This window comes from Herpailurus yagouaroundi, unplaced genomic scaffold, assembly GCF_014898765.1.
Source record: "Herpailurus yagouaroundi ecotype Mexico unplaced genomic scaffold, PumYag 191, whole genome shotgun sequence".
Lineage (NCBI taxonomy): Eukaryota > Metazoa > Chordata > Mammalia > Carnivora > Felidae > Herpailurus > Herpailurus yagouaroundi.
The window spans coordinates 3,194,939-3,206,120 of record NW_024412422.1 but is presented as its reverse complement, the minus strand read 5'-3'; positions in this window follow the sequence as shown (position 1 = coordinate 3,206,120).

Sequence of the window (11,182 nt, the reverse complement as noted above, 5' to 3'; positions counted from 1 at the left end):
AGCTCCTCCTCTAACCCCCTGGATCACAGCATTGGACGTGGCCATTGTTATCACTTCAGTAATTTGGGATCTCCCCCCCCACCCCCCCACCCCCGTCTCTCTCTCACCAGGGTATGAGCTCTATTCAGACAGAAACCATGCCTTCACCTCCGAACAAAGACTAGATAATGAACAAACATTTGGCCAATGGAAGAATGAATTGTTCAATCACATTTAACACTATCTACCAACCTCAGCTCTCACAAACTTTGCAGTGAATGGATAGAAGGATCCAGCTGCCTGGACAATGGCTGATAAGAAATGGAAATGAGAAACTACTCACAGCGACGAGAAGAGCTAATATTTACGGAGAACTGGTTCTATTCTGGAGTACTAGTTATAGATACACTGTGCTAGAAGCTTCACACGTGTAACATCCCGGAGTCATGACCAGGACCCTGGGAGGCAGAGACTCAGTCTCCCCCTTTTGCAATCAGGGAACTGAGGGTCAGGGAAGGTAAGTAGTTTGCCCAAGGTCGCACAGCTGGGAAAGGACAGAACTGGACTTTGACATCAGGCCGTGGAGCTTCAGCGTCTCTATATTTAATCACTACCCTGCCTCCCAGGGGGAGAAATGAGCCTCAAGCCAAGAAGGAAGGGGCAGGTCTGGCAAGACAATAGGGAGAAGACAGGCCGAAGCACAGGAGATGAGAGAGGAAAAGACACCCTGTGAAGGGTTGGCCTTTCCGGGGCTGAGGACCCCGGGGGGGGGGGGGGGGGGGGGGGCGCAAGGAAACGAGGCTGCCCCTGGGGAAGCAGGCAGGGAGCTGGTGTGCCAGACGGCTCTGGGTTCTAAGCAGCAAGGCTGATTTATAGATCCCCATGGCAACAGCTAGGCAATAATCTCTTACTCCACAGCTCAGTGGTTCTCTAGAAATTCTTTCCTCCTCCCTTCGCTGCCACTCTCCCCAGCCCCTAGAGGCAAGGTGACAGCTTCTTCCCCAGGAGGAATGGAGAAAGGATGAACCAAGATGCCTTTTTTTTTTTTTTTGGACAATGGAGCAGGGACACTGGGGTAGGGGGCAGAAGCCAAGAGAAAGAGGGGCTGAAAACCCCAAAGGCCCAGGCATCAGACTGGAAAGCGACTGCAGAAGGTGGTTCTCAGGCCACCTTAAAAATACCACGAAAATATGAATTACCTCCCTGGCAAGACGTGAGCATGCACGTGTGCCCACGCACACAGAGTTCTGTGTGTAGTTTCGGGGAAGCGTGTAAGCCCCTTGGGACCTGAAGTAGGAAATTAAAAAAATCATCTAACCTAGTGGTTTCCAAATGAGGGCAACGGAATCCTAGCTTTAATCAAAACCGAACGTGGCACCTCCAACAGTGGGGTTCTCAGCAGGGGCGACCTCACACCCCAGGGGGTATTTTAACAATGAGTGGGGATAATTTTGGCTGTCGCAGTGGGGGGAGGGGGAGGTGCTACTGGCATCCACTGGGTAGAGTTCAGGAATGCTGTTCAACACCCCACAACGCACAGAACGGCTCCTGCCACAACACAGAAGGACCTGACCGAAAACGTTATAGTGCCAAGGTTGACAGTCTCTGGGGTAATGTCAAAAAAGGGTAGGGGTGCCTGGGTGGCTCAGTCGGTTAAGTGTCTGACTTCGGCTCAGGTCACGATCTCGTGGTCCGTGGGCTTAAGCCCTGTCAGCTCAGAGCCTGGAGCCTGCTTCGGATCCTGTGTCTCCCTCTCTTTCTGCCCCTCCCCCACTCATGCATGCGCGCGCGCTCTCTCTCTCTCTCTCTCTCTCTCTCAAAAATAAACAATTAAAAAATACTTTAAAGGGGAGCTATTCATTCATTCAGTGGACTGGGTGAGGTGTGGGATACAGAGCTCCTCTGACATCCAACCTGACTCACGTTGGGACTCAGCTGTGTGACCTGAGGGCAGCTGCTACACATCCTGGGTTTTCAGGTCTTCATCTCTAAAATGGAGATTATGAAATAGAACTACAGGGCTTGCTGTCCTGGGCACAGGACCATCTCTACAGGGGAAGGAAAGAACAAGGGTATTATTCTCTTTATTAGCATGACTGTTATTAATGGTGTTGGGGAAGATCTCACAAATGAGGGAGTCGATTTGTTGTGTGGTTTTTTTTTTAATTTATTTGAGAGAGAGACAGAGAGAATATGCAGGGGAGGGGCAGCAAGAGAGGGAGAGAGAGAATCCCAAGCAGGCTCCACACCGTCAGCGCAGAGCCCGATGAAAGGCTCCATCTCATGAACGGTGAGATCATGATCTGCGCCGAGATCAAGAGTTGGGTGCTCAACCGACTGAGTCACCCAGGCGCCCCCGAGGGATTCAATTTCTAATAAGTAGGAGAAGCATCTCTCACTGGCTAACCTGAGGGACCAGAGACTTCTAGGGACAGAATGTGTCCTCCCAAAAGGTATAATCCGAATCTCCAGTGTGATGGTATTAGGACAGGCAGCCTTTAGAGGCAATTAGGATTAGATTAGGTCATGATGGGATTAATACCCTTATAAAAGGAGAAAAAGACACTAAGTGACTCAACCTCCCTCCCTCTCTCCACGAAGGGAGGACCCAGCAAGAAGGCAGGAAGCGGGTCCTTTCCGGTCTCCGGAACCATGAGAAACCCATGTCTGTTGTTTAAGCCTCTCAGTCTGTGACGTTCTGTTATAGCAGCCTCAATGGACACGATTGGGGTCTTGTCGCATGGAGGGGTCTTGTCGCACCGAAAACTTAGCACAACAGTGTGCTCATGGGACGGTTTCCCCCTGGGTAGCTTGTAAGCTAGCCCCAAAGTGTAGGAACTTCTCCCATCAGTGTGAAGCTAGACACTTGGCATAACGATTGTCTTGAAGAAGACAGACAACCCCCTTGTGGGCATGTCTGGTCTGGCAGTCTGTGTAAAACTCCACCTTGTAATTACATACCTACCCCTCCTACATTCACCAATCAGAATCCCAACATCCATCTCCAGAATGCTTCCTGATCTAAGAAATCTATGGTGCTTGCCTTTGCGTGGGGTCTCCTGAAAGCAGAAGCTGGGGTGAGGCTTTGCGTGCAGGTCCTTTCATCAAGGGGCGACCCCGGGGAGCAGAGAAAACAAGACAAGAAGAAGAAAAGGCCAATGTTACATGTTATGTGTATTATGTGTCTTGGCTGAGGGCCATGGGGGGAAGGGAAGGGGCCATTTCACCAGGACCTCCTGAGAAGTCTACAGAACGCCTCCCAGGCCCATCTGCCCATCAGCTCTCCACCTTCACTGGTCAAGGGTTTTCAGCGGGGCTTCAGACTCCCTTGTGGGGGTCCACACAAGATGCAGCAGGAGTTCATGGCACTCGAGAGGCCTAGGACCAAAAGCAAGTTGTGTAGCACGCACTTGAGGCAAGGCAGGAAAGAGGATGTGAATAGGGGCCTTCACAGAACTGTCCACACCAGACGCAACTGATTGGAAGTGAGCACAGACGGAAGCGAGCAACAGACGGAAGCGAGCAAACAAGTGTGCTTCATCATGGACATACAATTCCCTAGCTGGGTTCACATCTCACCTCCGCCAGTGATGAAACGGTCCTGGTTTTCCCTTCTATAAGGTAGAAGTCATGGTGCCTATCTCACCGAGCCTCTGGGGGGATGGGATGAGCTTATGTTTTTTTAAAGCATACAGTAGGTGCTCAGCAAAGCGGAGCGGTCACCCTTCTGCCTGAGCAGCAGCCCTGACCTGAAAGTGGCTTTTCCCGCCTCTGCGACCTGCCTCACTTTCGTGAGCCTGGCTGACGTGATTTCTGCCATAGAATGAATTCCTAGGAAGTGAAATTGGGTCACCCGGAGGGACTCTGAGACAAAGGGTGGAGGACAGGTTGGCAGGGGAGGGAGGGAGTTACCAAGAGGCTCTTTGGCGATTAATGTCACAATGATGATCTTCCCGGAGGAGCTCATTTGACCCACCCCCAGCCCCTACCTGTGGGCTCGCTTCCTAGCAGGTTCCAGGGGACACTGGCTCAGCTAGACTGGGCAAAAATCTTCCTTTCTCCACTCTCCCAAGGAGAAAACCCACACGAGTAACCGCAAGTGAGTTATACGCATGCAGTCAATCCACACACGGAGCACAAAATAATATTCCTCTTTTCCATAGAGAAACATACTCTCCCCCTTTTATTTTCTTAAAACACGGGGTTCTCATATCCCTTATTTAATTCACACTTTTATTAGAGACACGTAGAGAGAGGTAGTTCTCGGAGAAGAATATACCAGGACAGCATTACATGGTAGCTAATTTGGCACGGGGGGTGGGGGGCAATAGGAAGGATGGGGAACCGTGACTAACTGGGAATTCTGTATCCCACTGGCATTACCAGAAATCATGGAGCAAGCCGCTAGGAGAATCAGAGCCTCCACTCAAACCGCCACAAACTTTTGAACCCTGATGAAGTCAACTCTGGACAAAAATCAAAGCTTTGACACCTAATCCAAGACTTCCAACAACCAGGACAATGCTTTGTGAAGAAAATGACTTAAGAACTGAATGTTTGCATTGTAAGCAAATGACAGGGCTCAGGTCTCGGGCTGACCACTGGGATAGCCGAGTGGACGCTTCAGTGACCACACTTGACAAGGAATACAATCTCTGTGGGATAGGGGCTGGGGGAGTTTGGAAAAGTCACTAGACAGGTGCAACCCCTGACCATCAACAGGGGCAAACCTCAGAGAAGGGGGGAAAATCTGATTTCCAGAGTTACCACATTATAATACTTGAAATGCCCGGCTGTCCACAAAAAATTCACAAAGCATGCAAAGAAACAGGAAAGTACGGCCCGTCATTCATTCATTCATTCGCTTGGTCACTCGCTCCTTGGAAACTCATTGGCTTACGACCTACTTATCATCACACCCTTACTCACTCACTGGTGAGTTCTATTTATCCAACATATTCCCCAAATGTGTCCAGCCCTCCCTCAGATTCAGGCTGTCCCAAGAGTACTGAACCACAGAGTGGCTTTTTCAGCCACTCCTCCTTCATTCCAAACCTATTCGTTCCACCCTCCCTAAATCATGGAACTAAACTTTGCTTCAGAAAGACTGCCTAAACAAGGCTCCACCCTCTCCAGATTTCAGTCACTCCCTCTGCAAAACCAGTGTGCTGAACTGGGTGATCCCCTAAGGATTCAGTCATCCCTGGAATGGGAATTCAAGGGGCATATGCAGGGCTTGGAATCACACATACTGACCCACTGGGGGAACATGCTCAGAGAGGGGAAGGGCCTTGCCAAAAGGCATACCGCATTTCACACCTACTTTCCCGGACATCAAAGCTGTGAATCAGAGATCTTTCACCCACCATGTGCCCTTTCTCTGCATGTGGTTGGCTGAATGAACTGAGGCCACTGTTTTCTTATGGACTGGTAGGAGACTGGCCTGGAAGATAACGTGCCCACTTCCTCACCTCGGTTGGCTTTCTTGGAAAGCCAGCCATTCCATCCTTCTCTTGCCTCCCAGGGCTGTGGAAAGTGTTTAATAAACATGCTTTTAAAGCAAGCTAATGTTAAAGAGCAATGTTTAAGTGCTAATTACTGTTATCATAGGCCACTTTCCACCTCATTAAATGCATGGATTTGGTAATTGTTAGCTAATTCCCAAGGAGAAACCAGACGCTCCTCAGGTGTTAGGGTTGCAGCTTTCCCCAGCAATTGACTCCATTTCCAAGCCACAGGATGGTAGGTTGTTGGTCTCAGAGCCCAGTCGAGGGGTCCTGTAGAAAATGTGTAGGCTGTGCCTTCACCTTTCCAGGTTCAAGTCCCAGCTCTGCCACTTACTTCCCTGATGTGTGACGTTAGGAACGTTGTTTCATACCTTTGAGCATGTGTTTCCTAGATCTAGAAAAGAAGACAAATGTATGCAGAGCATCTGACTCGTTAAAGGGATTTAATTATTGTTGTCAATATTAATATTTTCTTTACCACAAGCTCGGTGGGTTTTTTTGGTCACTTTTATTGAAATATTTTACATACAACAAAATTGCCAATTTCACGTATAGGAGTTGGTGAATTTTAATACTCATGAGATAATCATAGGACTACCACCCCGTTCATGCTATAGAACATTACCATTTCCTCAAAAAATTCTGACATGCCCTTTGCAGTTGATTTCCTCTTTCCACTGTGCCCTCCCCCACTGGTTTGCTTTCTATCATTATAATTTTCCAGAATTTCATATAAATGGAATCATACAAGTCTCTCTTCTTTCAGCTAACTTCATACTTTTGAGCTATTTCCATATTGTTGCATGATCAGTATCAAGAGTTCACTCCTTTCCATTGCTTAGTAGTACTCCATTGTATGGACATACCACATTTTTTTTTTTTTTAACTCATTCACCAATTGATAGCAATTTGACTTCTTTCCAGTTTGGAGTTATTATCAGTAAAGCTGCTATAAATGTTGACATACAGATCTTTGTGCTGATACAAGTTTTCATCCTCTTGAGTAGATACCTAAGAGTGGAATTGCTGCTGGATCACAAATGGATGTTGAATTTTATTTTAAAAAACCTGCCAAACTGTTTTCCAAAAAGGCTGTCCCATTATCTATTTCTACCAGCAGTAGAGGAGAAGTCACATCCTCACCAACCCTTGGTGTTGTCTGTCTTTTTACTTTTAGATATCCTATTGGATGTGAGTGGTACTCACTGTGGTTTGAATGTGCATCTCTCTAATGGTGAATGATGTTGTGCATCTTTTCACACACTCACTAGCTCTAAATTTTCTTTGCTGAAGTGTCTATTCAAATACTGTCCTTTTTACTGCAGGACCTCTTTTTCCTCAAGCCCCTACTTTCAAGAGCAGAAGACATAGCTGACTTTCCCAATATATAGAAACAGACACAGAAAGTTGGACAACATGAGGAGACAGAAGCCTAAGTCCCAAATGAAAGAAGGAGACAAAATCAGAGCAAGAGAGTAAAATGAAAAAGATAGGCAATATGCCTGACAGAAAATATAAAATAATTGTCCTAAAGATATTCACTAGACTTAGGATCTCAGGGAGACGGACAACAAAAAAGATAGAAAATATAAAAAATAATCAGATTAACTCAGTAAGTGAAATTAAAAATACACTAGAGGGAATAAATAGTAGAGGAAGCAGAAAAATGGATCAGTGAGCTAGAAGACAGTAATGGAAATCAAGCAAGCAGAGCAGGAAAAAGAAAAAAGAATTTTAAAAATGAAAATAGATTAAGGGAACTCAATGACATCATCAGTGTAACAACATTTGCATTATAGAGGTCCCAGAAGGAGAAGAGAGAGAATAAGGGGAGCAAAATTTCCTTGAATAAAAATAGCTGAAAACGTCCAAAATCTGGGGAAGGAAAACAGACATCCAGATCAAGGAGGCACAAAGAGCCCTCAAAAAAAAAAAAAAAAAAAATCAACCTAAGGATGTCCACTCAAGGCATAATAAGTGGCAAAATGTAGTGATAGTGAATTTTAAAAGCAGCAAGAGAAAAGAAAACAGTTACATCTAAGGGAAACCCCATAAGGCTATCAGCTGATTTTTCAGCAGAAACTTTGCAGGCCAGAAGGGAGTGGCAGGATATATTCAAAGTCCTAAAAGGAAAAAAACCCTGCAACCAAGAATATTCTATCCAGCTATGCTATCATTCAGAATAGAAGGAGAGAATGTTTCCCCAAACAAAAGTTAAAGGAATTCATCACCACTAAATCAGCCTTACAAGAAATGCTAAAGGGGATTCTTTGAATGACAAAGAAAGACCAAAACAGGGGTAAGAAAAGTAGGGAGAAGAAAATCAGGAAAATGAAATGTATGCATAAAAATCAGGCAGGTGATTCACAAAATAAAAAGATGTGAAATATGACACCATATACCTAAAACATGTGTGTTGTGGTGGGGAGGAGTAAAAATTTAGTGCTTCTAAAATGGGTTCAGGGGCGCCTGGGTGGCGCAGTCGGTTAAGCGTCCGACTTCAGCCAGGTCACGATCTCGCGGTCCGTGAGTTTGAGCCCCGCGTCAGGCTCTGGGCTGATGGCTCGGAGCCTGGAGCCTGCTTCCGATTCTGTGTCTCCCTCTCTCTCTGCCCCTCCCCCGTTCATGCTCTGTCTCTCTCTGTCCCAAAAATAAATAAACGTTGAAAAAAAATTTTTTTTAAATAAAATGGGTTCAAATCTAAGTGACCATCAACTTAATATAGACTACTCTATATATAGGATATTACATATAAACCTAATGGTAACCAAATTAAAAGCCTGTAATACATATATACAAAAAATAAAGAGAAAGGAATCTAAGCATATTACTAATGAAAGCCATCAAACCACAAGAAAATAGATCAAGAGAAGAAACGAACAGAGAACTACAAAACAACAATAAAGCAAATAACAAAATGGCAATAAGTACAAACACATCAATAATTACTTTGAAGGTAAATAGAGTAAACATTCCAATCAAAAGACATAGCGTGATGGAATGGATAAAAAAGAAGCCCCATATATAGGCTGGCTACAAGAAACTCCTTTCAGACCTAATGACACATGCAGATTGAAAGTGAGGGGATGGAAAACATTTATCATGCAAATGGAAGTGAAAAGAAGGCTGGGGTAGCATTACTAATATTAGACAAAATAGATTTCAAAAGACTGTAACAAAAGGCAAAGAAGGATGCTATATACTCATAGAAGGAACAATCCAATAGAGAAGATGTAACAATTTTAACGGTTTATGCACCCAACATGAAAGCACCCAAATACATAATGCAGCTATTAACACACATAAGAAACAAATCGATAGGAATACAATGACAGTAGGGACTTTAACATCCCAATTAATAGATAATGCAAACAGAAAAAAACAAGCAACAGTGGCTTTGAATGACACATTGGACCAGATGAATCTAATAGATATATTCAGAACATTCCATCCCCAAACAGTGGAATACACATTCTTTTCAAGTACACATGGAACATTCCCCAGAATAGATTACATGTTAGGCCACAAAACAAGTCTCAACAAATTCAAGAAGATTAAAACTATATCATGCATCTTTTCTGACCACAATACTATGAAACTAGAAATCAACCACAAGAAAAAATCTGGAAAGAACACAAATACATGGAGGAATCTAATCATATCGGTAGCATAACATGCTACCAAACAATGAAGGGGTCAACCAAGAAATCAAGGAGGAAATTTTAAAAATACACAGAGACAAAAGAAAATAAAAACACAAGGGTCCAAAATCTTTGGGATGCAGCACAAGCATCTCTAAAAGGGAAGATTATAGCAATACAGGCCTACCTCAAGAAGAAAGAAAAATCTCAAGTAAACACCTAATCTTACACTAAAGGAGCCAGAAAAAGAAAAAAAAAAAAAAAAAAAACCAGTCGAAGGAGAGAAATAATGAAGATTAGAGCAAAAATAAGTGAAATAGAAACTCAAAAAACAAACAAACATAGAACAGATCAGTGAAACTCGGAGCTTATTCTTTGAAAAGATCAACAAAATTAATAAATCTCTAGCCAGATTCATAAAAAAAGGACTCAAAATCAGAAATGAAAGCAAAGAAACAACCAATACCACATAAATACAGAGGATTAAAAGAGCATATTATGAAAAATTATATGCCAACAAGTTGGGCAAACTAGAAGAAATAAACTCCTAGAAACATATCATTTCCCAAAACTGAATCATTAGTAGACAATTTGAACAGATGATTACTAGCAATGAAATTCAATCAATAATAATAATATGCTCAGCAAACAAGTCTAGGACCAGATGGCCTCACAGGTGAATTCAACCAAACATTTAAAAAATATTTAATACCTATTCTTCACAAACTAGTTCCAAAAATAGAAAAGGAAAGAAATCTTCCAAATTCATTCTATGAGGCCAGCATTACCCTGATAAGAAAACCAGATAAAGACAGTACAAAAACAAACAATAAAAAAAAAACACTACAGCCAATATCTCTGATGAATATAGATGCACAATTCCTCAAAAAATATTAGCAAACCAAATCCAACATTTTAAAAAAACATTCACCACAATCATATGGGATTTATTCTTGGGATGCAAGGGTGGTTCAATATTCACAAATCAATCCATGTGTTACATCATATCAAGAAGAACAAAAACCGTATGATCATTTTAATAGATGCAGAAAAAGCATTTAACAAAGTACAACCTCCATTCATGATAAAAACCTCCAACAAAGAGGCTCAGAGAAAACACACCTCAACATAATAAAGGTCATATATGAAAACAAAGCAGGCTCAGAGAAAACACACCTCAACATAATAAAGGTCATATATGAAAAATCCAGATGTTCAATGGGGAAGACCTGAGAGCTTTCCCCCTAAGATGCAGAGCAAGACAAGGATGTCCACTCCCACAACTTTTATTCAACATAGTACTGGAACTCTTAGCCACAGCAATCAGATGAGAAGTAAAGACAAGAAGTAAAAGCATCCAAGTTGGTAAGGAAGAAGTAAAACTTTCACTTTTTGCAGATGACATGATACGATGTATAGAAACCCCTAAAGACTCCACCAAAAAACTACTATAACTATAAATGAATTCAGTAAAATCACAGGATAAAAAATAAATATACAGAAATCTGTTACACTTTTATATACTAATAATGAAGTAGCAGAAAAAGAAATTAAGAAAACGTTCCCATTTACAATTTCACCAAGAATAATAAAACACCTAGGAAATAAGTTAACCAAGGATGTAAAAGACCTGTACTTTGAAAACTATAAAACATTGATGAAAGCAAGTGCAGATGACATGTACAAAGGGGAAGATATCCCATGCTCATGGATTGGGAGAACAAGTATTGTTAAAATGTCCATACTACCCAACACAATCTACAGATGTAATGCAATCAATCTCTATCAAAATACCAATAGCATTTTTCACAGAACTAGAATAATCCTAAAATTTGTATGTAACCACAAAAGACCTCAAATAGGCAAAGCAATCTTGAAAAAGAAGAACAAAACTAGAGGTATCACAACCACAGATGTCAAGATAGACTACAACGGTGTGTAATCAAAATGGTATGCCACTGGCACAAAAATAGACACCTAGAACAGCACAGAATAGAGAGCCCAGAAATAAACCCACAATTATATGGTCAATAGATCTCTGACAGAGGAAGCAAG